The sequence below is a fragment of the Perna viridis genome, chromosome 3 (genome assembly GCF_037379345.1).
Source record: "Perna viridis isolate PV_CMFRI_1.1 ecotype Kerala chromosome 3, ASM3737934v1, whole genome shotgun sequence".
Lineage (NCBI taxonomy): Eukaryota > Metazoa > Mollusca > Bivalvia > Mytilida > Mytilidae > Perna > Perna viridis.
The window spans coordinates 12,403,293-12,426,591 of record NC_142447.1 but is presented as its reverse complement, the minus strand read 5'-3'; the positions used below and the strand labels follow the sequence as shown (position 1 = coordinate 12,426,591).

At 33.6% G+C, this 23,299-nt stretch overlaps 1 protein-coding gene across 1 annotated transcript in view; it reads left to right on the top strand.

Annotated features, from left to right (window-relative positions):
- The first annotated feature begins 1,514 nt into the window (after nt 1–1,514).
- The window catches only part of LOC148621035 (1-phosphatidylinositol 4,5-bisphosphate phosphodiesterase epsilon-1-like), a 236,868-nt gene continuing 215,083 nt past the window's right edge, over nt 1,515–23,299 (top strand). The window contains exon 1 of the mRNA XM_088575034.1: nt 1,515–2,407. The gene's annotated coding sequence lies outside the window, so the exon portion shown is untranslated. The remainder of the gene's footprint in view (nt 2,408–23,299) is intronic.

The window sequence follows — 23,299 nt, the reverse complement described above, 5'->3', positions numbered from 1 at the left end:
AAAACAACTTATCAAAATGTGATCAAAGATTCAGTTTCATACACCGCCGATCTTGTGGAGAAAATGGAGGTCTTTTTGTCTATCTTTTTGTCATTATTTACGACTCAATCTATGACAAACACAAGTCATACATGTTCAACAACTTACATGACATTGATAATGACAATCTCCTCTGATATGTTTGTATCATATTAAATTTCACCAAAGACTATCAAGCTTTCATTTGAAACAGAATGAAATCAGTGCAAGTTACTGTGATGCTTACATGAGATTGATGTAAATGATGAATACAAACGTTCAAATGATTGATCAGAGTTGTGTCCCTTACCCTATGTCTACCTCCTTAAATAACCAATAAAGTTTCCATATGCACAGGAGATTGTGGTCATGATGCCCTTAATATAACGGCACGAGAAAATTAGCACAATCTCTTATGCCAAAAAAATACTCGTTGATCATAAAGCGATTCTTCATTGACTTAATTGTTTTATTCAAATCATTTCTATGTAAACATTTTTTATTGTTGTGTATTAATCTTTTTGAAGGAAACATACTCCAAACAATTTATTATATTTTCTCGTAAAACAACTCTTTTCTTTCACTGTTCAAAAAGGTTTCTATTAGTGTTGATAATTATGCCGTATACAATCTTCGGCATTAGCCTGCTGTAGCTGAAATCCCAAAACACAAATTGTTGGCCGGAGTTTATATTCTAAACACAACCGTTGAGTACCTGATTAAGAATAAGATTGTCACTAAATTAGAATTGAAGCATTTTATCGATCCCTATGACTGACAAAGCCATATTAATTATAACTTTGATCAGACATATCTTCTCCTCGATTCAATTAATACCGTTGCGTCCGCCTCTGTTCTAGATAGATTTAGCCTCCTTCAATAACACTTAAGAAAAAAGTATTAGGTTCTGACCCGATAAAATGACCATCGAGTGGGATAGTAACTTGTCTTAATAGGACCACAAGGGAGTACGTTAGAGAGTTATGTGTTATATCTAGTCGCGATTGGTTGTTAGAAGTGACAATACATTTGTAACAACTCGGTACTTAACATGTCTTGTTGTCATGTTCCTGGGCTACAATTGCCATTTGCGGTCGATATTCCTTTTCACAAACTTTGCATAAATGTCTGTTGTGAAAGTAAACTTAAAAGTACCATTCGGTAACACAACTTTACAATAATGATAATTTGATTTTATAGATAATAAAATTCCATCAGCGGTTTTGCCTGTTAGCTATAATGATAAAAGCATAAAAAGCTTTGTTAAAGGGGCAATTATTTTTATACCTGTAAAATTGCTTCTTCAAATCGCTGTGTACTTTAACGTCATTAATTGCTGAAATAATTTGATACTGCTAAGCTAAACAGCCTGTCACCTGTAAAATCGCTTCACTGTAACTCCGAGTACCTGATCTGATTTAATTGCAGGGTTTATTTATCAGAATCTGAATGCTTTCAATCCATCAATACTCCTGTGGGATAATGCTAAACAATACCACATGGGTAATCAATAAGAAAAATACAAACTGTTAAGTATCATTTGATGAAAGCGGTTTCAAGAGTACTTCGGCCATTGTCATTAGTTTCGTTGTCAACTTTGTTGGAATAGAGATAATTTCATACCTACGACAGAAAGCCGTCTATAGTGAGTTGTGAATAAGTTTATGTTTAGTATATTTCATTATGCGTTTTTTTTTTTATTTTGTTCAATATATATCATTAATTTTGCTGTTAATATAATCTTGGAGGACACTTCGGAAATATTTAAAATATATGTGAATACGACAAGAGAAAAAAAAACGAGATCACCAAAAAAAAAAGAAAAAATGAAAGGTGACAATACAATTGAGAATAAAGCAAATGGATAATAGTTCCATAACGATTAGAGCTTAAGAACTTGATATCTGAGGGGATTTCGCTGTATACGATCCAACGAAGGATTCTCGTGGGTGAAGATTGTTTTTGATAATTGTAACTTTGTATCAATGTTTAGACTATTGTTGGACTAACAAAATTATATCAACATATCAATTGGTGCATCTAAGATTATCATGTTTTATGTTCTCTAACGTTTCTGGCTTCTAGGTTTGGAAAATTTTGCCAAACATGATTTGATAACAGATCAGCGTGGGTGTAGAAATACATATGCTTATAGCCTTTGCATTGAATCAGTGATTCTAAATATCTATGGAATTAATCTCGGAATGAATACATTTTGCAATGGAACAGTTGTTTTGAGCATAAAACCGAAACCTTCAGGTTTTGTTTTGCTTTATTTGTTTTGGAACCAACACGTGTGGGTGTTGTATTGCTTATAAACAATATACATATTTAGGATTACTGTCATTATGAAGGATATATTGATATGATAGTTAGCACTGTATGCAAGGTAAGATAACGAATATTTATTTTATCAAGTATAAGTCTTTGTAAAAATTATGCAAAATGGTAAAAAAAATCTGAAACCCAACCGATTTGATAGTATACTTTCGTTCGAGAAAGTTTTCTCTATTTGAAATGACCATATTCTATCTGAATAACGTGAAGAAGATATGTTTTTTAATTAATAAAATGTTAGAAAATTATAGTGTCTTTGACAGAGAATGCTTATAGGGTTTGTAAGTCTCGTTCTGGTTTCCTTTTCTTTACCGGAATTTCCGACGTAGAACGTATATAAAACCGAAGACCGGTCTGCAATTTTTAGTTTACTTCCGTGTACTCAAAACGCTGTATAACAATGCAAAATCATCTATTTTATGTTTTTTTCTTAATACCATTATCATGTAGAAAAAGATATTTTGTCATTTAAATCGATATTGTTTACACAAAAAGATGTTTTGCCCTTAACTCTGAACTCAACGCTCTCTAAATGACTTATCTCCATGCTTTAGATCATGGTAGACTAGGACCCATTCTCGTGAAATCACGGGGTCACATGGCGAGACTTTCATACCCTATTCACAGTGCATCTCAGAGAGATTATTATAGTTACTCATTTTACCAAAAGGTATGGAAAATCTTGCCTTTATCCTTAAATCTGATAATACAAATATATGTACGCTTTTAAATTTTGACTAATTTAGTACCGCGTTTCACTTTTTGTCTGATTCTTAAAGCAATTAAATACCAGTCTTTATGAAAATCAGACAGAAGGTGATTCATGCATGTCAAAAACCCACCATTGAATATGAGTTTTATTTTTTGTTCAGAAACAGTTACTGATCACATAACTGGTCTTAGTTTGTCATTTGGTTGTTGCGCTTTTGAGATAAAATTTATATAGTTTGTACATGAAATTGGCACTTTGCAAAAATTATCGTTCTTGATTTTGTTTGATTTGTTTGATTTTAGTTGGAGATAAATGTATGATTTTCTCAAAAGTACAGATCTGGATACAGAAAGGATTGTTGTTTGTAAAAATATAGTATATGTAGACCCAAAAAGCATTGTTTGTTTGGTGGTTTTTCTACACCATGAATCACTTTACCATTGGCGGTGTCTGAATTTTATATGGACAGATATTCTTAGCAATTGACAATAGATATCATTAGATATTAGACCATATCTTTGCAAAATCTTCTTCAGCAATGATAGAGATCTTGGGTGCATGATGCCATCAGTTCAACATAAAAAAATCTTAAGTTTTCCATTAACCGGTATCAACTTTCCGTAATTCTACTTCCGGTTCGTCTGATTTGTCGTGTGAGACAAACCACTTTGGTAAAAACCAGTAATGGAACACAAATCTGTGGTTCTAGTGGAATGAACCGTTTAATGGAAAGTACCCTATGTTTCTTCGATCAACAGTGGTTTATTACTGTAATGTGCAAGATAAATCGAGGTAAAACTAGTAACAACTAGACCTAACCAGAAGCTTCAAATATGAGAATTTCGAATGTCAATGACAAAAGCGCTATTTGTCATCCACCACTAACAGTATAATTATGGTTACTATGGAAACGAGAGACTAGGCTAATCACAGAACTTTTTTGACCCAGCATTTTACTTTGAAATACCTGTACCAAGTCAGGGACATCATAGTTATTTTCATTTTCCTTGTTCATCCCTGTTTTACCAGTTTGTACCATTTAATTTTTGCATTTCCAAGATGTGATTATGAGTTCGGTGATTTTGTTATAACCTTTTTTGTATTTTAAAATTGAGAACAGAACCAACGGGCATAGCTATATTTGTTCACCTTGAACACGTTCAGTTACCTGTATCAAAACTGTACATGAGTATATTAAAACCCGTCGTTCCGAGATTCCTACTCTGAAGGGCTCAGACACAGCCACATACAGTCGTTAAATTTGAAATACATGGGATGTTAGTAGTCCTCCATCTAAGAATCATGCACAATGTGATTCGTGGATGGAAAGCCTGTATATATTTGTTTTTGATAAAAGAAAATTAAAAGAAATTGTTGGGTTTTCCATGTGGATTATCGCCTAAAAGCAGACAGATCGAAATGAATGATTATACATTTCATCATATAGACCTATAAAGCAACTTAACAAAAATAAAAATATGAAGCCTTCTTTTTTTGGGAGGGGGGTGTTTATCACGATATTTACAGTATTTGCATGATTCTTACAAAGACTGGTACTTCACATCAAATGTAGAATCTGTTTTTTTTTTTTTTTTTTCGATCTTTGACTTCATTCATTCACTTTATATATATTTTTTTATTATTTCGTCGTCAAAGAACTTTTAAACTGAAGATAATCGTTACTGACAAAGAAAGCGGAAGACTTATATTAATTGTTCATTCAAGTAAATTGTAATATTGATTTTTTAAATACCTATATTTTCAAAATGCACGCGTTTGACAAAGTTTTCAAAAGCTACAATATTACTGTTGGAATCGAGTCTTCTCTACACAGACAACTAAGTACGCATTGTGAAAATACAAATGCTAAATACCAAAAAAAAGTAGACAATCAGTAACTATGTCACGAACGCAAATCTAGATCTTGAATGCAAATATCTTAAATCAGTATTATCTTTCCTCCTGAAACCGATATTGCATTCACGGCACTATAATGGTGGAATTCTAGGTTTGTCGACCGTACATGTCCGGGTCAATTTCCAACCTTGATAAGACTTAAACGTTGGCTTCATAAAAAACAAGAGTAAGTGCTATCAAAATTACCATGTTTTCAATTCATTTGCGGAAAACAAATACGGAAAAGAAATTATCAAAATCGACATTATTAGCCTCTAGAAGATTAACGTGTCATGACCTTTAAACTCAATACTACGTGTTATCATAATAGGAATACCAGACTCTATTCCTGATGAAGTATCTAGGTCCATTCACGACAGAAGTACGAGATTGACAATATTTTTTGTCGTTCTGTAACTATTCGCCGGTCTGCTGATTTAGTTCGAACATCGACAACTCACTTATCTGACACATCAGTTACTTTGCCAGTCACTGTTGCCCATCAATGGACTCGTTCTTTGGGAAGAAATTATATCATTAATTGCCTGTTTCCTTATTCACAATTTTGCTGGGTTCTTCTTATGTTTTATAAATTCATATACATGTATACAGTGACGACGACACCGCAGGCCCTTGGGTCCAGACTTTTTTTAAATACATGTTTTTTTACTAAAAAAAAATCGAAAATTCAATTGAAATTCAAATTCAACCATTATTAGCAACCCCTGACGAAAACTTTGTAATTTTTCGCAATTATATTCACCCCCCCCCCCCGAAATTCATTTATATATACCATGCTAACATATATTTATGAAATTCGGTTCGGGGGAATATTAAAATTAATTTTAAAAAATCCTAGACGCAAGTGCCTGTGGACGACACAGATTAATTTAACTCTTACATGTCGTGTAGCTACATGTACTATACATGTTCATTAGATATTTGTCAATTCATATGACTATTCTAGTATAAGTATAAGAAGAATAATAGTTCCGACCATTTGTGAGCTTTGCTTAAAATTGATTAAATTCTACTAACTAAATGTTGACAATCGGCAAATGCATGCAACATAAGTTTTATCTACGTAACGTGTTTCGATATTTCAGTAACGTAAACACGAATAGTTGTCACGGAAATGTGTGTTTGTATTTCCTTCAATAATTGTATTAGTTAACCGCATACGGTGGATTAAGTGCGGAGACGACTAAATTATCATCCCGTCACTTAGCTTCAGGTGTGTATCAAATACGGATTTTCCTGCAAATCAATCATCTTTTCCCCTGGAATAACCGATGTTTTTTTTTTTCATTTACTGCCACAAGAACATTTGTAACTGAACTTGGTTCGGTACCTATGTCTTTCGATGACCTTTGTTGTATTTAATGAGTACATAAAATCACTCACAAATCATACTCTGTTTACTTTCGATGCATCTCTTCGCCTGAGTGTTGCTATATGATAGCTTGGAGCAACAAACGATATTAAACTTGATTAATTGCTTTATATTTTATCAGTATGTTACACTCAATACAAATGAAAAATACAGATTGAAACTTTGCAATGATCGATTTTGATGCTTAGCGGTGTTTGACCATACAAAAGAAAAATTAATACTCATAGCTTATTTGATATACATATAATTTTATTCACAGAATTACTGAATACGATAACCGCTTCGGTGGTCTTAGGGTAGCGTGTTAGCTTTGAGTGCGGAAAGTAGTGGGTTTGAATGCCGACTGAGTCACTTATTCTCCGTCAATAACGCGGGTTAACTTGGAGTCAGAATAATGGGTTCGGATGGGGCTGCACGTTTACCTGTTGCTAGCACAATACAAATAACGGCTCAGCCTGACGGACTAGTTGGGCCTGTTCGATTGCATGGTGAATCGTTCTCGTGTCGAAATGCAGGAAATATATGCCATAGGACGTTAAAACATCTTCAATCAATCAATCTTAATACGGCTTTTTGAAGTATGTATTTAAGAGAAGCAGGTAGATCTTATTATATGGACAAAAAACAGTATTTTTTTCACACGAGTTTTTCCCAATGTAATGTTTAACTCATGATGTAAGAGAAAACATGGATTTCTGAATCAAAAATGGATGTTCAAAGTACCTGAACAAATGAACGAGCTATTTCCCTTTATTTTCTAGTGCTTTCTACGTTTTTTTTATTCTTTCTATTTGAGATTTTAGTAAATTTGCAAATCAAGTTAGGCATGAGTTGGTGATCTCTAATGGGTACTTTTTGGTGTGCCACTCAATGTCTTGGAACTCTCTTAAGACTTGTAAAAGAATAAAACCACTGTTAGACTGATGTCTGGATTACTCTTAAATTACTCTTGAAATTGAATTATACACATGTAGGCATTACCACCTCAGGACTAAACTAATTGTTGATATAAATATAGGCAAATGTAGCCTGTAAGAGAACGAAGTCATACGCTACAGTGGCCTTATCGATGTATATGTCACTTAACTTTAAGTGGGTTTCGTCCTGGGCCTGTATTAATGTACCTTTGACCTTGAAATTTTCGGTACACTTTTAAGTATTGAAAAAGGTTGAGTAGTTCGATTGGTATTTTCCCAGCAGATCACTTCCTGTTACACTGAAACTTGACCCACGGTGATTCTAAGGCCATCCGTATATATTACATGCACCGTGATAATGACGTTCTTCTTTAATATAATGATGTTTTATTAGATATATGTAGGTGTACAAATATGGATCATGGTCTACATCCGACCACAAGTATAAATGGGAATTATGAACGCCTTTCACTAAGTTTCAAAATGGCTAACGTTTCCCGACAGTCCAATTTTAATGCTTTGAATATATGCATAATAACATAATATTTATTTTTCTCATGATGAATTAATTTTTTTCAAGAACGTATTTTAAACACGCCCATTTTGTATTTCAGATAGGTCTGTTATATGAAAATCACTAATTCTCGTTGAAAAAGTGCTATCGACCCAGTTTTATATATTTGTTCTTGATACAAGGGCTAGCATTTAAATACTATTCTCTGCACTGGGTGAAACATGGTGAGAAAAAAAACATACTTACTCTAGTCTTAGTCCATAAAATATTAGTCAAAATGTTATCTGAAATGCAGAATGGCATTATTTCTTTTTTTAAGACGTGTCAGTAATTTGAGGTATGAATTATATGAAAATCATCGAAGGGAAACAACTCGCTTTTCTCCTATCAATCCATTGTAACCTTGAACTCGCTTTTCTGCATTCTCTCACATTCCTAAGACCAACAAAATGTCAGTTCATTAACTATATGCCCACATTGTGGGTTTTTTCCTAAGCATGTTTAATTATTATACAAGTTTGCCTGATTCTTACAGAGTCCAGCACTTAATGACAAAAAACTAACTTCGACAGATTAACAGGAGCAGTATAATGAATTAATGATAATGATAAAGTACCTGTAATTCAATATTTACCAATTCTACCCCATTGATTTCTGTATCATGTGTCATGTGACTACAAAGATGACGACAGGATCGGAATCGATACAATTTTTAATGACCCCTGCTAATTTGATGCTTCAAATGTCCAAATACAAGTACAATATATTGAATTATTCAATTTTCTTTTAGGTTGCCTAAATAAAATGTATTAAGAGTTAAATCAAGTTTATAACGAAACATAAAATATACAACTGAAGCGTATAAATGCTGATAAGGCAGGTATGCTCCGTCTTTAAAACACACGGACAGTGAATGCTGCAGAAACCGATCCCGAACCCTCATTAATCCGAAAAACTGGCTAAACCAGACAGCTTTTAATGTCCTTTTAAATTAATATGGAAGTCAGCGACGTCCTTTTTATGTAGAATGTAAGACTAGAACTATGAGTGACTAAATAATATCCTGACGGAAGTCTAAATTGTCAACACGGAAGTAGACGATTGTGGAAGTGCGGGGGTGCTGTTTTGTCAATCGGAACTACTCGGTCATTTCCGCTACAGTATAAAATAACTTCGGACTCATAAAAGAGACTTTATTCTTGAAATATTTGCCGGAATTGTAGTCAAATTCTTGACAGATTCTTTCGCTTAGTACGCCGAGGTTTTTCTTTTGTGTAATTAGAAAGGCTGAGAAGTTCCGATTGAGCAACATGGGGTGGGTATAAATAAAGACCAGAAAAGACTAAAAGTCAAAATAGAGGAAATGTACGTTTTCATGTCCTTTTTTTTTCTACCCATCCTAGCAACATGGCGGTGCACCATAAACAAAGAATAAGCTCCGTCAATCATAGGCAAATTATTATCAATGTATGTTAAACATTTGTTAACCGAATATCTGTCTTGAACCGAACAAAATCTAAAGTCAAAAACGGGTACGGTTTAAACATAATTTATATCATTGTATCTGTTAACAACACTTCTGATAATGTATTTAATTTAAAGCAAATGTAGCAAATGTAGTTGTATACTGAAAAAGGATCTTGTCAGTCGACGAAAACTTTTATTTTAGGACAATTTTAATCCTTTATGATATAGAGATTTAATGCACAGAGTGAACCACAAAAAAACATACATTACAGCACAGGCCCTTGATTTATTTCTCCACAAGTCCGATGTTTATATTCATGTCTAATATAGTGTAGGCATGTACATTGCCTATTGAAGCGAGCACTGGGATAATCAACATTTTTAGCTTTACGAGCAGATAAAGCTACGGTGGCGGATCCAGTGAGAGGATCCAGGGGGTTGGCAACCCTCTTTTGAGGGGTGGTCATTTCCAATTGTAAAATTGGCCAAAAAAATGGTAAATTATGTCATAACAACCCCTTTTTCGAGGAATCCCGACTGGCACCCCCTCCTTTCTAAGGTGACTGGATCCATCCCTAAGCTATTTCCTTTTAACAATGTGTACAAAGTCCGGAAATATAACAGTCCTCCACTGATGGCGGAAATATTTTAAACATAACCTGTGACGTAAACAAATACACCAAACTGACGCAACACGGTGAAAAGCTATCGTAGAAAAGCTATGCTTCAATTTGAATAAAACAGTCGGGCGTGTATTTTTTCCAACAGCGGTTAGGTTCGTGAGAAGCAACTGGAACCGCAAAGAGAGATGCGTAAGTACACTTGTCAGTGTGTATGCAACCCTTTCTGAACTTTTCCATGAATATTGCATGGAGCAGGAAAACAATAAGGAATGCATTGAAAACGACTATATATTTTCAATGATAAAATTATTATTGTTTATTGATCCAGATGAGAGTAAGTTTCTGATTTTCTTCAATTTTAAGGCTGTTTCTGCTGACTACCGAATGTATTTTATTGAAGCTGATAGCTATATTATCACTGGGGACCATCTCAAAAATGCTATTTTCCCGTACACACTCGTTGCTGTTGAGCTCATTTTGTGCTCACTATATACTTGATTTAACTAGTCTACCTGTTTCACTTGCTTGATTGTGTAAGCAATTATTCTGTCTATGATCGTTCAGCTATTAAAGCCCGTCTGTTAAAAAAATCGAAATCGTCCCCAATTAAATACAGGTTCTTTCTATTTTTCAGAAACAAAAATTTGAAAAATTAACAGTAAACAGATATTGAATTATTAAAGGGAAAAAATATGATATTAAATATTTTAACGAGATCATAAAAGACTATACAAAAAAATAAATCGAAGCCCCAGATCACTTAGATTATAATTTATTCATAAGTTTTATGATGGTTTTGCAATAATAGTTTTGTTCATAATAGTATTATTGTTTTATGATTCATCGTCTAATTGAAGATTTCAGCAACTCAATCTATGCTGAAAGAAAAAAGAAAGCGTCTGATTTTTAGAATACATTCCCATACTTATGCGTAGGTATAAATGTCCAATCTTTAGTATTGAAGGGGGTATTGGTAGTGGACCGAAAGAAATTACCAAAGGGACGTTTAAATTTGGAAACGAGTGTGAAGATTTGGCAAATTTTGGTGCAATAACTACTAAATAACCGATAAATGACATTTTGTGTGTATTTTACGGTTGCTTCTTTTACATTGTATATCCGGTCCTGATTTAAGAAGAACCTGAAATAGGTTGAAAATCATGGGAACACAGATTTGAACGGTAATAAAAGATTAAAAACAAATACTATCTTTAAAAAAGATAGCCGACGCAGTAAAATTTTACTTCTAAGTTTCTACATTTCTTTTAAGAATATAACACATGGCACGCAATTCAAATTTTCGATACAGTTTTTTCGAACGCTATTTCAAATTTTCGATATGGTTTTTTTTTCGCCACTTAGTTATCAGTATTTGACAAATCGGGAAACAGAATTGCGATCATGTGACTTGAGTTTCCATAAAAGAGCGTCCATAAGGTCAAATGGTAAAAAGCGAAACTATACTGACTGCGTCGGAAAAACAGACACACACATCTGAGAACATGGAACAACTGAATAGCATGCATGTCGAGATAATTATAAAATGTCAATTTTCGTTTTCAATGTTTCATTTAAGATTTTAAGTACCTACTGATTTTTTTCACGCTTCATTTCAAAACATATCGTATGAACTTCATGGTAAATAATGTGTTGTTTTTCATGGTGGTGGATCTAAGGGGTGGCTCCCCAGCACATCGGACCACCCCCTTGTCGAACCTCATTTTTTTCTCAGAGTACAGTGGTAATTATGTGATTAACCTTTCATGGTAATACTTTATTGGATTGCAATATCCAGAGGTATCAGAATGGCAATATAGTGCCAATATAGTAACGGTTTACCTGGTATGTAACTGTCTAAACAACATCTAGATAATAACCTTTAGGCCATCAAAGAGTTAAAAAGCAGTGTAGGGCATGCGCAGGATGTTGTGTTATTATTTTTGCTGAAAAAGTCACAATTTTTCGAATTGAGCAGAAGTCAAGGACGCTCAACTGTTCAAAGTGTCACTTTTAAAAAAAATATTAAACCATCTTAACAATCATTGCCGATTCCTTCTAAGTTGTTGGTACTTTTGCTTGCTGGTGCATTTGCTTGCAAACAACTCAGCGATGAACAAAAATACCAACTTTTACCGTGGATTTCTATAGCAGACTTCAAAAGTTAAATATTTCATTCCGAACCATAAATAAATTTGTATTTTTTGTTCTTAAGTATGGGTCCCCTAAAGAACATCTCAGTGTTTTTGGCCAGAAGAATACGTTGACACCATATGTCTTCTTAAAATTACTGCTTTCTTATTTTGATCAGGCGATGGCGATCGATTACAGGTGTTTCGTAGTCAAACCAGTAATTATTTCACATGGTCCGTACACACGACCATCGTTCAAAGCATTTCTCGAAAAGGGACCTTGGCCACCACCCTTCCGAAAAAAAACCAGAAAAAAACAGAACAAGAACTTAAAGGCGCTCAGTTGTCTTTGTGAGATGGAAACTATTTGAAATGACATCAATTATTCCTTGAACAAACACCAAGAATTGAAAGAAAACTAGTGAAGCACTGCAGTTTGTTATTAAATGTGTTGTTTTATATTGAAATCAAAACTTGCTTTCACGTGGTTATATAATAGTCGATTTAGTAATACACCGTTGGTGGGAATTTAACTATTGCAATGACTCGGGGGTGAAAAAAAATCAAGATAAATGGAGTTCATTTGGGACCACCCCAAATTTTTTTTCTGGATCCACCACTGTAAATTTCAGCTGTTGTGTACTATTTGTTACACCCCCTCCTTTTGTAGATCTGTGGATCCGCCATCGAAATTAATATCTTTCAACAGAGGTTTGCCTTAAAAAAAATAAGCAGAAAACTTAGCCTAGCAATCGTTCTGAAAGATTTCGATTTTCAATGTCATAGGGCAAACTCCAAATTTCAGATGGGCTAAGAAACTATTTTTTATAAGGTATTGTTAGCATCTGAAATGATCTTACACTACCGCAAGAAAAAAGTCCCCATTAAGGTTCAAATGCAGATAATTAGGGCCACTCTGTAGGTATTTCTAATCTATCAAATTTAATTTAGTTGAATGTTATTTACGTCAATAAACGAACCCAATATACGACTGCCAACTAAATATGCTGATTAATTTGGTTTGTATTAACAACGATTCAATTTATAAAAGTTAAGGACTGTACCTGTTTATTTCAATGCATTTACTCGATTAAACCAGTCGCTCAGTGTCGATATATTTAAGTTACCTATTTATGTTTAGACGCATAATAAACCGTTTGCTGTTTTGTAAATTAGCTAGAAATGAAACTCTGCGAGATTACAAATAGTCACCAATCATAGAACTGAAATGTAAAGAGGAATGCTGAGTAGCAATAGGAAGATTTGTCTTCAGATATTTCATGCAGGGCCTGGGGCAGTGGTTCCGATCAAGAAACTCGTATGCAGAAAGGGTTTTAGGTTATTACTTGCCCTCAACGTTTGGCCATTTTTTACAATAGGGTAGCATAACCCCGGAAACCAACCTGGCGTATCACCTACGTATCGTGACGTATCGTGTATTTTATTATGGGTACCGCCTCGTGACATCGGAAGCCCACAGATGACAAATAAAAATGAAACTTCGCATAGACGATGGCATAGGAATTGTGTCATTGTTTAGGGTCAAGTGTTATTGCTTTTGCAATAATCATTTTATTTGGTTATTTTGGCAATTCGTATGCTATTCCACCAACAGAGCTGTAGGTAGTCCTGGGCCTTAAAAGTGCATGACTAATTTTTCCTGCACTAGACGCGATTGGTGGATCTATATTATAAGACATTATCGTTTACGTTAATGTACGTGTCTCTGGACTAGGTGCCCAGAAACTAAGCTCTTTTACATGACACATAGATTCTATGAAATGACTTGTAGTTCTTAAGCTATAAAGCTTATCAACAGAAAAATATAGCTAGTTGAGAGGAAGATGTATCTAGGGATATGATTTATTTCAATGATTGTGGATTAAGTTTGAATGATTTAACAGACAGTTTCGACTTAGAGGTCGATAAATTGAATTTCAACCTGAAAATTGGAAAAAAAAACTCGGAATGGCCAACTAGTAGTTTGTAGTTCAGTTATGCACTATGTCCATGCGTTTCGTATTCATTCATCTAGGTGTTTCATGTAAACTTATATCGAACCTGAATATAACCAAAACTGGCGCACTGCTACGATGCATCTGCATTTTTGCTGTTTGTGTTTCGTAATCAGAATGGTGAATTAAAAAATAAAACAAATTGTTCAATATTGATAACATTAGGCTTGTGTTAAATTACGTTTGAATTCGATCCCCGTACTTTCCTTTTATCCCAATTTTTGCAATTTGACGATTATTTGAGGCATAAAAATTCAAACGATCGATATACATTGATTCAGTACACGAGTACTTTGATTTATTAATTAAATGTATATTACATGTATTATAGGTCATTCAAGATATGTGATGTAAACACGTTGAAAGAGTTGGACAAGTATTATTTTATTAATAAATGCCTTTTGAATAAAGCATTATATTACCTCATTTTCCATTTGATTAAAGGTTCACGATTTCGTGACGGATACGCCTTTCTTGTGCATATACCGGAATACACATCATTGCGGAACAAGGAGCCCACATACCAAATACCAATACATAAAGATTAAAGCATATAAAATATTAATGATTTATTGCATAAATTTTTATTGTTTGGGAATTTTCTTGTATAGCCGTAAATGACTTAATATTTGTATAACAACGATTGAATTAACCATAGAAGTACAGAATAATTGGTGTACGGTTTAAATTTTGTGGGGTTTTGTACGGTTCATAGAATCTCAAAGACCGATTATTGACATAGTGGGTAAATATTACGTCAATAAAGAAACCCATTTCTAGTGTATCTATAAGTACCTGGCATTGATTATCATGACTTAAATCTATATGTTTTTATAAAAAAAAAAGAAGTGCGTTTGCAAATCGCTGTGAAGATTACCCACTGAACAGGAATTCACGCATATATTTGGTAGACGATTTAGTGCATCATTTTCCTACTTGTACAGTTTCGGAATCCCATCAATGACGTGTTACATAATGGCTTCACAGAAAAATAATAAGTAATCATGAACAAATTCAAATTTAAACCAATTTTCTTATTTAAAAAAGTGCATAAACTAAATTCCGGTTTCTATGATTAGAACGAGGAAAGGTATATCCATAACTACAACAAAACATTAGACATAATATACCACAACATAACTTAAAGAACAAAGATACCAAGATTATATACTAAAAGTGCAACACGGATTCTACTAAAAACTGTGACTTTGGGCTTATATTTGGTTTCCGGTAGGGCAAGCGTTTCAATACTTTGCCAGAAACAGCGGTCTAGTTGTTCTTGTGATGTCAAATACATTGTTCTTATTAATAACTATGTTGTAGTAAATGGTCAAATCATAACGATTAATTACCTCATGCAACTATTTTTACCCCTTCCGATGTCAAGAACTGGTTGGATGGTTATCTTATTAAGTATCAGTCTTTGTAAGAATCATGCATATTCTGTAATATATACCCCAAAAAGGCTACTTAGTTTTATTTTTGTTATTAAGTTGCTTTATAGGGCTACATGTACATGATGAAATGTGTAATCATTTATTCAAATCTGTCTGCTCGTAGGAGATAATCCACATGGAAAATCCAATAGTTTCCATTGTATTTTAGTGTCATTTACATGTACATAGTATTTTCCCTTAATTCTGAATTCTACAGTATATTCTTTACAATTTTTGTCTCCTATGAACAAGAGTTATATGAAAAGAAACTTGTTACTTTCTGTTTACTATGACATTTTAAACAAAATATCAAAAATAAAAATATGTAGGCTTTCCAGCCATGAATCTCATTTTGCATGATTCTTAGTCGGAGTGCTACTTAATAACATTATTATTCTTTAGGTTAAATTAACAGAAAGTAAAGGAGAATAAACCGAAGCTAGAGCAAATGTGGATAAATCAATTAAAAAGGAGAACTCTCGAAAACTTAATACAATGAATCTCATGGAAAACTATTTTGACTAGAGAGAATAAATACACCTTACTTTTTATCTTTATGAAGTAAAGCTTACTATAGCAATCTCTCAAGATTTTTATCCCCCTTCAAAAAATATACCCCGCTGTAAAATACGAATGAAAATTAAAAAGAAACAAGGAACAACATAATTATGTTTGTTCCAACATTTTGAAACCAAAACGGCGTAAGAATTAAAGAATATATTTCCTTTGCAATTAACTATATTCACCATGATAGTCCTTTACTGTTTCTTCCGGAGGCCTCTGAAAGCAAATGCTACAGAAAACTTTTGCATAACATTTCAAATGGTGAGATTTATGAAAATTATTAAATTTACAGTACTGTAATTTAGTAGTGACTGTAGTAGAAAAATATTTTTTTCTCTGTCAATTTCATCAAAACAATAAGTTAGAAAGATATCAAATGATGATTCATTAACACAGACTAATTCAAAGGGAAGAATTATAAAGTATCCAAAGCAAACTTCCAAATCAAATGTAGCACTTACAAACACACTGAACCTGGATCAATGTATTGTAAATGGATAACCTGTGTGTTTGTCGATCAAGGGTGGCCAAATAAAGCTGAGAAGGTGTGCTTTTCAATCATATTTGTATATAATTACAAAAGCGTATGAATACTTAGTATTTTTTTTATGTGTGTGAGTTATTTGTCTCGACTATATCATTTAGAACAACAAAGTTGGAAAAATGTGGTTTTTCAGTATTCCTGTACGACTGAAATCGCGTAACCAGGGAAACGTATTTTTTTCGCAGTTTTGTCAAATAGTATTGCCTCCTGTTCCTGAGCAATATGCAGCTGTCAGTCTTTGTCCACATACATGTAGAACGGTTTAAGATTATTTTTTTTTACGAAATTAGATATTCCGCTGTCGGACAAATAATTCTTGATCCACGAATGATCACATCTCTCAGGCTGAATTTCAAGGTCTTCTCTCAGATTGCAATAGATGGTGTAAATCTTGTCGTGATATGTTGTGCCATAACCGCGGCAAAATGGAAGACAGAAAAAATCAAAGACTGAAGTTTTCAAAGTCGCTAATCGTTAAATATCCTTAGGCTAGGCCACTGATTTTGGCTTTCAACATCCAGGCGAATTCAATGCTTTACTAAACTTAACTCCTAATCAATTTGCGATTTTCACAATGTATGGACTTGGTTCAGAATTTTAAAAAATACAAATTTTAGTGAGCTTAAATTTTTAGATTTTAAGAAGATTGATAATATATATTTCTGTTCTTTTCCATTAATAAATCCACGTCTTTTGAAATATCGTACACTTGTACATTACTAGCAAAATAAGTGTATTCCTTTTACGAAAATAATTCATACTTGACATTTTAGAACGTTTCAAAGCTTGTCGGTTTTATAAGGTTATTAGAGCTTGTGTTGTAATGTTTTATATGTACCAACTTCACTTTTTGAACTTTGACATTTGTGAACAGATCGCCAAACTTCATGCGAAGTTGCGATATGCTCTTAATAATCACAGGAGCTCCAATGGAATCACCCCTAAAGGGATCCCCCTAAAAGGCAAATAATTCCAACGCTTCTTTTCCTCCCTGCCAACACTTGAGGTGGCCGAGTAGAACATAAAGCGATGAATTTATTGAAATGATAACAGACACAAGTTTGGGTTACAGACCATAGTTAAATAAAATTTGCATTATCATTAAAGGGATACAAAACACAGCATGTCATATAACTGCACAAACATTGAAAATAACAGACTCTGGTACTCAAAAGACGAAACTACAAAATACGATAAAAAAGAAAACACATAAGTACATTATGATATTAATAGTATAAACTGAATACAAAGTGAGAACTACTTAAGACATGTGAAACAGAAACAATGGAATTCAAGCTAACAATAATTGTGTCCCCTTTCTGTCTGTGGAACCACCCTTAAGTAACTACGGAAAGGGAGGGTGGGTTTAAATTTTTCGAACTACCAACAAATAAAATTTGCTACAGTGCTGCTGCCAAACGCTAATCATGGATTGATGGGAGACGCTAGGTCTTAAAACAATAGCTGTTAATGAGCGATTTGATTGGTCCAATTCAAAATGAATGGAACCTAAGGATAGACCACACAGGATGCCCCGCACCGGCGAAAACTATGCTCAGAATACTGGGAAGCATTAATTCCTATGCTAAGGAGACCTGATTTTAATCTGGTAAAAAAAAAAGAATAGGTTAAGTGCACAACCCATCCATTAGAAAGAAACAAAATGGCTGGGGCTGGAATTATAGTAGAAGCAAGTGTCAACTTAAAACTTCATAAAAGGGCTGTACCTGGACAAAGCCGGTGATTTCGTAACCGTGATGTCCCGAATGTTTCTCAAACAAAACAACTCGGAGGACCTAACAAAATGTATTTACACAGTTTCATTGATTAACTAATGATATGGTAAATCACACCCTGCCTGGTTTTTAGGCAGAACCATACTTATTTAAAATGTAGTGCTCAATACATTTCTAGCCTCGAATCCTCACCAGGAAATTAACCCTAAACGCACATATCATATGACATAATACAAAGTTTTATCATATTTGATATCAATAAACCAATAACCAAAAATATTTATTGCTAAAGTAGAAAATAACAGAGAAAGAGGCCAGTAATAATAACATGTTTATTGTATCTGTGTATTGGCTGGCATTCTAATGACAGTGCTAGGATAATATTTATCTCGTTGTTCAAAAGCGTGATAATAATACTTTGTTATACTTTCTTCGGATGATCCACGCTTTAATACGCTATGCAAGTACCATTGTCATCAGGCAAAAATATCCCTGTGATTTATATTAGAAATATTACAAACAAAAACTGAATGCAAAGTGAATTATGCCAAATATAAGGAAATATCGTTTTCACAACACAGTTAATTTGCTCATTTTTCTTTTATGTTGAATTTTTACATAATTTCAAAAACACGTGACTTGGTTGTTAGCTATGGCTTCGAGTCTTTATGACTAAAGTTCATTACTATCTGACCTTGTTTTCTGACATGTTCCGTTGCAATTTTAGAACAAAAGCCGAAATCTTATTGTAATAAAATACGGCCTTATATAAAAAAAAAAACATGTAGTATGTATTTGATCCTGAGCTGTTTTTGTTTTTTAGATTAAACATTTTAAAATGTTTCTAATGATGCTATGCAATAGATAAACACTTAAGAAAACGTGTTTCGTAGAGGAATCAATAATACTAATACACATGTCATGTTTTGTGGAAATTTTGTTACAAATGATAATTGATAACAAGAGGGTAAAGTTGCTAAAAATCGGCAATTCTAAAACCATAGTACGACTCATGTGTTGTAAATGATCAAGGCCTTGCATTGGTTGTTTTCATTTTATACATTTTTTTTTATTTAACAAAATATACACTTGTTCAAAAAACAAAATACTAAATAGTCTTAAAAGTTTTAAAATCGATACCAGAAAGTTTAATTAAATTTTAGCTGTGAATATCTGTGAAACTTTACGCTTTAATTATTTAAAGCATTGTCTATCAAGCCTTACAAAGTGTTCTCAGTCATAGTTGTGTTGTGCAAACACTTTTTATATGCTTATGCAGGATTCTTAGATAATTACTAAGATTGCAAAATGTACTTGAGTTTTAGTAGTGTATTATGTGATCAATACAAAATCATCAGCATGTATTGCAAATACCCGATTCTCTTCTTTCAGTCATTATGTTTACACTTTTGCTCTTTGTTTCACTATGTATAAAAGCTTATCATATCTTTTGGAAGACGATTCCGTTCTTAGATTGTGTTGCAAGTGTCATAAATCTACAACGAACAAATGTTTTTCATTAACCTTCATTTCACCTTTAGAGAACAAAGCCGATTGTGTAAGAATTATAAGATAACAGATTATATCTGCTGAAACGATATGTTACATAATGTCTAGGGTTAAAAATATAAATTGAGATGAAGTGGGAAGAGGAGATGGATCAGCTTAACAAATGGCATTGTGATATTGCCATGGTTTTAGAGTGAAATCAATGTAGTCCATAACTATCTTATTGCGTATATACCGCGCTGATATAATCAATCTCTTCCACAGACCAAATAACCGCACTCTGATTTACTACATATCACTGCGCCAGCTTATAGAATTCGCCATTCAGAGTGAAAATAACTCACACACACACACACATACACACACACACACACACAAAGACATAGCATGGACATTTAACATTACAAATCCGCTGTTGTTTTGTATGATATTGATATTATACTGCATTCATATCAATATTAAAAACTTTGGTATGTGTACATGAGTTTCAAGGAGTTACCTATCATCAGCAGCATTAAAACCAAAATACTTAAGGAGAGAAGTACTGAAAAGCCAAAATATCGAAATATGAAATCAAATCTAGCGTCGAGAAGTTTCACGAATTGCAATTCAAGGAATGAAGCATCAAGAGATTTTAAGTTTTGAAATTCTAAAATACACATCTGCATTGGCGATTTAACGTGTTTAAATTTCTAGAGCAGATAAGACTTAATTGATAAAAGAAGCCGTTTCGTGTACTTTATTGTAAAAATGTCGGTGTCTTTTTGTCGCATTAAAAAAGTAGAATAAATGAGACAATTCCAAAAATGATGAAACTATATCTGCGGTATCAACGATCATTCATAATTCAAATCTTAAACATCATTTATAGCGTATGCCAAAAACTTCAAAGGTCTCTACTTTTGCAAAGTTGAATATCTGCTGTATATAAGGATTGATATGGATAGGTCACGCAAGTTTTATCTCTTCAGTGGCGCAAAATTAAATTTTCAATGCAAACTAACGATTTGTTTTTTTACAAGAAGAGTGAGATATTAAGAATTTCAAAAATTCATAACCTTGATATAAACGCCTGACGTAAGGTGCTTCAAGGCAAATGTAAAACAAACTAATTCTTTATGAATGAAATATAGCTGGGATGATGCACCAGCCTCACCGGTAATGTTTTCTAGTGATACAGTGGTCGATTTCACAAAAAATCGTACGTGTAAAATCTGTCGTAAATTATGACGTCACAATAATTTGATCTATTCTGACGACATAACTTGGGACTAATTTTGCACCCAAGATTTTTTTATGAAAAGGACTGCTGGTTGGTAATGTTTAAAGATTGCCCAGTACTTAAGGAGATAGACCTAGGGTAAGGGACATTACTCATGAAATCAGTAAAATGCGGTATCATATTTAATTTTGCCAAAGCATATCAAGCTTTCATTTGAAACAGAATGAAATTAGTCCAAGTTATTTCAATGCTTAAATAAGATTGATGTAAAATACTGAATGCAAATGTTCCAATGATTTGTAAGAGTTGTGTCCCTTACTCTAGGTGTACCTCCTTAAAGTAAAGGAAAATAACAACAGGGTGGAAAAACGTTCATATTTAAAGCAAACTATGATTTCCCTTCATATAGGACCATGTAGCTGAGCCACATTAAGGAGGTAGACCTAGGGGAAGGGACGCAACTCTTAGAAATCATTGGGACCTTTGTATTCACCATTTAGCATCGATCTCATGTAAGCACCAAGGTAACTTGAATTTGATTTCATTCTGTTGTAAATGGAAGCTAGATTGCTTTGGTGAAATTGAAAACAATACAAACATATCGCTGATTTCAAGAGTTATGTTCCTTACCCAAGGTCTACCTCCTTAAATAATATAAAAAAATAGATATTTCTCAGCAAGAGGTATATTATATAATTACAGTAGAACATGTACCAATCATACATATTGCAAATTTCGCTATGTTGTACACATATTTCAGGAAGTAACCTCTGGTCAGCAGCATTAGAATCAAGATCTAAATCCAAAAATTAGTTCTAGAAGAACGACTACAAATGTACTATTGACTCAGCCTTTTTGTGAAACTATATCCTTGGCTAAATTATAACAGAAGTAAAAACAAATGAGATGACATTGGCTCAACAAGCTCCGAACAGCGTCTGATGTTCGAAAGTCAAATTAGACGCTGCAGCCAGCCCTCTAAAGAACTACCCCAAAGAACTTGAGATACAGGATACTAAAGACACTGTAAAGTCAGCCTTATATCTTGACCTACACTTAGAAATCGATGGTAAAGGAAAACTATTGACCAAACTTTACGACAAACGTGATGACTTTTCATTCAGAATTGTCAAATTTCCTTTCATCTGTGGCAACATCCCTTCAGCATCTGCGTATGGAGTGTTCATATCACAACTCATACATTATACCAGAGCTTGCCGAAACAACGCAGACTTTTTATGTCGCAATAGAACTTTAACACATAGGCTTCTGGAACAGGGTTATGTTGCTACAAGATGGAAGTCATGGCTACAGAAGTTTTATGGTCGTCATCATGAACTCGTGGATAGTGGATGGTGTATCCATCTGCACCATGAAAACTGATTTATTCAAATTGTCATAGTTTTTCTTTCCTCGTTTGTCTACTCTGGACTTGACTTTTTATGAGCAACTAGGCGGGTGTTTCTAGAAAAGCATAGGACGCTTACCTTACCGGTGCACTTGGTCCATGCTCCCAGTTTTTAGAGAAGTCCGAGTTGCGCATTTGCTTTTGTACTTTGTATGTATGATTTTAGTTTCTTTATGTTCTTTGTTGTGTATGTCTGTTTTCCATGCCTGGTTTTTGTCCCTGGATTGCATTCTTTTGATTACCGCTGTACCCTTGGTTCCCTTGATTACTGTAAAAATGCAAGAATCTTGCAAACTCGGAAAAAGTAAATGATTTTACGCGACGTTATCCGAATGTCAAACGACGCATGATTTGAATAACGCCCGATAATTGCGGAAGGTTTGTCCGCAGCGGTTAGTGAAAGAGGAAACAAATGTCTGGAATGGAGGTTACCCATGCAAGTGAGAAAAACATTCTGTGATCGACACCAACAATTTATGATGTGACAAATATAGAGGACGAAACGGAAGAACTAATGTTACATGTCGATCCTTAATTTAAAATCTCAAATATCTTCCAGTGTCTGAGTTTATTCTGTCTTTTAGGTGTTAAGACTCTTAAAGGTAATCCCTTGCCAAATTAAGACAATACTTTAATTGTAACGTAGTAATATAAATTTAAAGGTTTTCCTATTGTTTTGCAAATGTGTCATATGATATATGCTCTTAAAATCGTCTGGCGTCTATTGTATAGTCTGTGAAGTAAAATGTAGCAAATTTACTACATACATAAAGATTTTTAAAGGCTTAATATTGCTTTTGACTTGCTGTAAGTAATCATATACATGAGTTTATTACAAGTTTAAATGTTGATGACATAT